Here is a 6000-nt window from a genome sequence, read left to right on the forward strand (position 1 = left end):
CGTTTGTAAGGTAAATCGTCCGAGGACGTGTCGGACACATTTTCCGACCCGAGGACGTGTGGGGAATGATTCCCAGTGCGGTTCGTATGGACTTTTTACCATGCGAATCGTGATTGCCAGTTCGTACGGCACTTGTACGATTCGTACGGTAAAAAGACCCGATACGAGTCGCACGGGGGAATTTTTTACCGGATCGTGATCGGCACCTAAGTATGTGTAAGTTTCCGTAGAAGTAAGTGTGGTGGTGTGTGTATAACTGTATATGCAAATAAATCTATGTTTGATTCTTTATTTTCATGAGTGAGTATGTGTGTCAGTAACTCTGTGGATGAGTGGCATTGTGTAGCAGGATGTATAGGTGTATGAGTACATATGATGAGTGAGTACATGTATGAGTGACTGTACAGGACTGTTGGTGAATGAGTGGATGTGTATGTGGATCTTAGAATTACTCAAGAGGTTGTTGTAACTGGTATTGGTATGTCCATTTTTTTGAAAATGTTAGTCTCTATTTTTGAATGTGTGATTCAAAGGTTATATTAGGGTGAGAGGAGGTCTGCCACTCTGTCACAAGGATGATGTCATCAGTGATGTCATTTGAGATGTCATCAGTGATGTCATGAGTGATGTCACTGACCATGTCATGAGTGATGTAATATGTGACGTCATCAGCAGTGGATTGCGGGTGCGCGAGTTATAGTTAGCTTAACTAACTATAACGGGGGAATTTCATTGGTTTTTTACGAGTGAAATGTCCAGCTAACTATAACGTGTGTGAAACCTATGGTTTTTTCACTGAATTTGCAAGGTTTTTTAAATGCTAATTCCTAACTATAACGTGTGTGAAACCCATGGTTTTTTCACTGAATTTGCAAGGTTTTTTAAATGCTAATTCCTAACTATAACGTGTGTGAAACGCATGGTTTTTTCACTGAATTTGCAAGGTTTTTTAAATGCTAATTCCTAACTATAACGTGTGTGAAACCCATGGTTTTTTCAGTGAATTTGTATGGTTTTTTAAATGCTAATTCTTACCTATAACGTGTGTGAAACCCATGGTTTTTTCAGTGATTTTGTATGGTTTTTTAAATACAAATTCTTATATTAAACATGTGATTTTTTTTTTTTTTTTTGCAAGGTTTTTTACATCTTTTTATTTTTACTTTATATTCTCTTTAAACATTATGCTTAAATTTTAAAAATTCTGCAATATATTATTTTTTCAAATTTTTTTTTTCACCAAACAGGAAAGATATATTAGTATAACATAGTGATTCTTTTTTTCCAATTTTTTTTTTTTTTTTTTACGTGCGCGTACGGTAAGCTTACGGTAAGCGTACGTTTTGCGTAATGTACATAATATTTCTACTCTTTTTGCGTATGGTTACGCAATTTGCGTAGACATGCGTACTGCGTACGCGGCGCGTAAGCGCATACGTTACACGCGCACGTTACGCGGAAGTGTTGGGGCGTGCCTGTTATGCGCATGCGCGCGTGCGCGTGTCTTTTATACGCGCATGCGTACTTTTACCGTAAGCGCTCCATAAGCGCTCGGTAAGCGTAACGTACGCGCACGCAGGGTCATGTGATCAAGAAACAACACTTTTGATTGGTTTAAAGTACTTTCAGTTCTAGAACTCTCCTACACCACACCCATTCCCCTCATTTCTGCTTGTGATCCCTTAGGAGAAGGAGCTGAGTTGTCTTTGGGATACGATGGCAGACCAGCACTCCTCTTCTGAGAGTGAGGCTAGCAGCACCACCATCAGGCAGAGAAGGAGGAAACAAAAGAGCTCTTTTATATGGGAGTATTTTACGTTTCCTGAGGGCCAGAAAAAAGTAAATGCTGCTTTAGTGACTTGCAAGCTTTGCCAGCGTGTACTTTCTAGAGGTAATCCTAACAAGAAGTATTCCTTCGGGAATCACACTATGTTAAGACACCTTGAGGATGTACACCCTAGGACAAATGCTTGACATACTGGAGGAAACCCTTCAGTAAGTCGACCGAGCACATCCACAGCAGCTCAGCCGAGTCCATCTTCGGCAGCTCAGCTGAGCCCTTCATCTGTGGGGGGAGATTCACCTTTTTCTGGTCCACTGGAAACTAACCATCGATTTGCGAGGGTTACAACGCGGTGCTCAAATTGCCATGGTCTAATTGTTCGTGGGGAGACCAGTGTTCCCCTAATCAACAACAGAATAGACCAGCACATTTGTCCTACCAGCTAATATTCCCATTCTTTCTTTCCTCTGTCCCTGCATGAACACAACGGCTCTTTTAAGAGCCAACCTTACCTCTCAACTTTTTTTAATTTTTTCTTAAAAACTTTTTTTTTTTTTTTTACCGTATGCGTACGGTAAGCGTATTTTTTTTTTTTTTAAAAAAAACACTAAAAAACAATTACCACATTACAAGGTCCTTGAGGGATTAATAACGAAATACTGAAAATCTGTTTGAGGAGAAGTGGAAAAAAGGGACCATCAAATTTCTGACTTACCTGACCCACCCAAAAATTTAATTATCAATTTAAATTTTATTGAAATTGCTTGAAAAAATGGTTTTATTTTTTGAAAATTTTCTTTCTCAATCTGAAAAAAAAGAAAAAAGTATTAATATTTAATAAAACATTTTATAATACAGTACACGTATTTACATATTTTCCAAAAACAATTTTTTGCCATTTTTTTGCTGTTTTCAGAATATATTGCATTTCACTATAAATCGTGAAAGCAATTGCATTCATCACTTAACAGCGGGCAAAAAAAAAATAACAATCTCAAAGATTGTTTTAAAAAAGCCCAGAATCTCTTCTCACTTAAACATAACATTATAGAAATGCAAAATATTCAAAAAAAATATCATCTAATAACAATAACTATTTCTAAAAAATACCGTCTGACAATTTTGTAACAGAAGCATAATCACAAAAATAATATATCTCAAATAACTCCACAATACATCTGGTTACCTTTCCTTTAGGCCAAATGGTAATTTTAAAATTCTTTTTTGATTAAATTTCCAATGGTAATCCAATAAAATTCCAAAATTTAAATTGTACAGATGTTACCGATTCTCTCTAAAATTTTGGTTTCCGAAAGATTAATTAGGAATTAAATAAGTCCACAATACAATTGGTTACCTTTCCTTTAGGCCAAATGGTAATTTTAAAATTCTTTTTTGATTAAATTTCCAATGGTAATAGAATAAAATTCCAAAATTTAAATTGTACAGATGTTACCGATTCTCTCTAAAATGTTGGTTTCCGAAAGATTAATTAGGAATTAAATAAGTCCACAATACAATTGGTTACCTTTCCTTTAGGCCAAATGGTAATTTTAAAAATCTTTTTATTTGAAAATTCCAATGGTAATCCAATAAAATGGTAAAATTGTTTTGTACAGATGTTGCCAATTCTCTCTAAAATTTAGGTTTCAGGAAGATTAGATAGGAATTTGCTAAATCAAAAGGCAAACGTTGCTTAAAAACCAATTGACAATCATTACACATTGTCCAGCCTTTTTTACATTTTAGATAAACTGTGTAATGACCAGAAGTTACAGTAGGTCCATCATGGAAAATTATTGCAACTGTTACAAAAGTTTTTCCTGAAATTGATAATTGCTGTCCTGTAAACTTCTTTATTAAAGTATCCAATTTTGAACCATCAGCTCTTTAACTAATTTAGCAAAAGTGACTGTTTTACTATCTGGCAATGTTAAATAAATAAACCTTTCAGAATCAACATTAGAGCCACATGTATTGAAACAGTTTTCACAACTATGTTCCCATTTATAAGAGAGACCAAACATATTTTCTATTTGTACCCCTTCTTCTTCCAGTACCTGAAGAAAATACATCAAGAATTCCTGTGCATCTTGCTGTACATTTTGAGAAAACTGTGTACATCCTGAACATACATCTAAAAGTTTTCTAATTTCAGTAGCACTTTCTATTTTAGTTTTATCATTACTCAGCTTTTCAAAAAGGAGACTCAACTCAGAACAGAATCTTTTTCTCTGATTTACTATTATCTGCTCTTGCAAACTTTCAAGATAAAATACAACATTCAGCACTATATTAGCGTAGCAGTTGACAACAGAGCTATTTTCAAAATGACAACCAACAACCTCTTCAACATTTTCCTTTTTCTTTTTGCTTGCAATTACATCACTCTTCTTTTTTTTTCTCCTCTCTACATCCTCATTACAGATATTCTCAATTCTCCTTTTTCGAGAAACAACACGTTTTTCCAACACAGGATACTGACCTAAATGAGGAGCATAGGTTCTTCTTAATCTATTATACTCCTTTACACAATTTGCATCAGCACTAACTTTTGAGTCATCAAAGTCTATCATAAATAAACCAGATAATGTTTTCACTCGTGACAAAGCAACATAAGCCATACCTTCTTTGAACACAGTTGAACCAATGTTCACAAAAGCACAATCTACAGTCAATCCTTGAGACTTGTGAATAGTTACAGCATATGCTAGAGAATACGGAAACTGCTTTCTTTGTACATATAAGTCTTTCACAAGCATGAAACGAACTGTACAACGACAAATGTCTATAACTTCTATCCGATCAAATTTTATTTTTAAACATTCAATTCCATCTTTTTTCTGGTAATTAATAAAACCCACAACTCTTCCCATAGCTCCATTCACTAAACCTTTTTCAACATCCAAATTTCTCCTTAAAAATACTCTACAGTTCATGCAAACATATAGATTTTTTTCTAATCCAGCAGTTTTGGAAATGTTCTTCTCTAGTGAATCCAATTTATTTTTCAGTTTGCCTGTTAATGTAATAGTAATTCTTTCATGCTGAATTTTGTCCACTGCTTCCAATTTCCTAATCTCTTCCTTTTCCAATTTCAAAAGTTCCTCATTGAATATTGAGCATTCACGTAGAGTTGGCATTAAGCAGATTACACTTTTCTTTTCTGCAATGTTCTTGTATATTTTCTCTGCAACTATTTCTTCCTTTGGGAATAAATTATGTAGCAACCGACTCTGTAATGCTTTCGTGCCAGCTTCAGTGAGTAGTCCAATTCTGATATCTTTCAGAATACTTCCATATTCTTCATCATTTGCTTGCCTCATATTAGTAGTAAGTTCCTTGTACTCAAAGAAGGACCAAATATTTGCATTACCAATGCTTCCCAATGACTTCTTTGTGTCTTCATGTGTCACAGTATTAAACACTGGTTGTCCTTTAACTGGAGTAAGCTGTAGAAGATCCCCAAAAACTATGACATGTTTTCCACCAAATAACACGTCATAGTGTCTCCTTAGAATTTGCTGCATTCTTAAATGCACAAAGGCAAGCATTAAGTTTGATACCATGCTCACCTCATCAATAATGAGAACTTGCATCTTCTTCAATACTCTTGAAACTTCCAAGCATGCTTCTCCAGTTAGCTTGTGGTATTCTATTTTGTTCTCATGCTCCACTGGTAACATTAGCAACCGATGTAAGGTGATTCCTTTTATGTTATATGCTGCTAACCCAGTTGGAGCAGTAACAACACAAGACAAAGTTGAATCCGTTTTTTGCTGTAGGTAGCTTCTGATGACTTTTATTAAGAAACGTTTTCCAGTTCCAGCTTGTCCGCTTACATACATCCTGATTGGTTGAAATGATGTGCATGAGCACTCTTTTTTTTCATGTAGTAATCCGTGATCAATTTTGTTTCTGATCTCTTCATAAATTTGTTGCTGCTCTTCATTCAGTTGTTCTTCCAAATTTGGTAAGTCTATTAATTCTTCTTGAGCTTGATTCATATCCGTTTCCACTTCAGTCATAGCTATTGCAGCTTCATTTTCTACGATTGGTTGTCCTAGGGGATCTTGACTGAGCGTTCCAGAACTTTGGCTGTCTTGAGAACTGTCTATAGCTACTTCAGCTGCAATTGTAGTTTCCTGTTCAATTTCTTCATTTAATATTTGGACATAATTTGTGAAAGTACTGCATTCAATCGTATCTTTACATGC

Source organism: Triturus cristatus, chromosome 11, assembly GCF_964204655.1.
Source record: "Triturus cristatus chromosome 11, aTriCri1.1, whole genome shotgun sequence".
In the NCBI taxonomy this organism is placed as follows: Eukaryota; Metazoa; Chordata; class Amphibia; order Caudata; family Salamandridae; genus Triturus; species Triturus cristatus.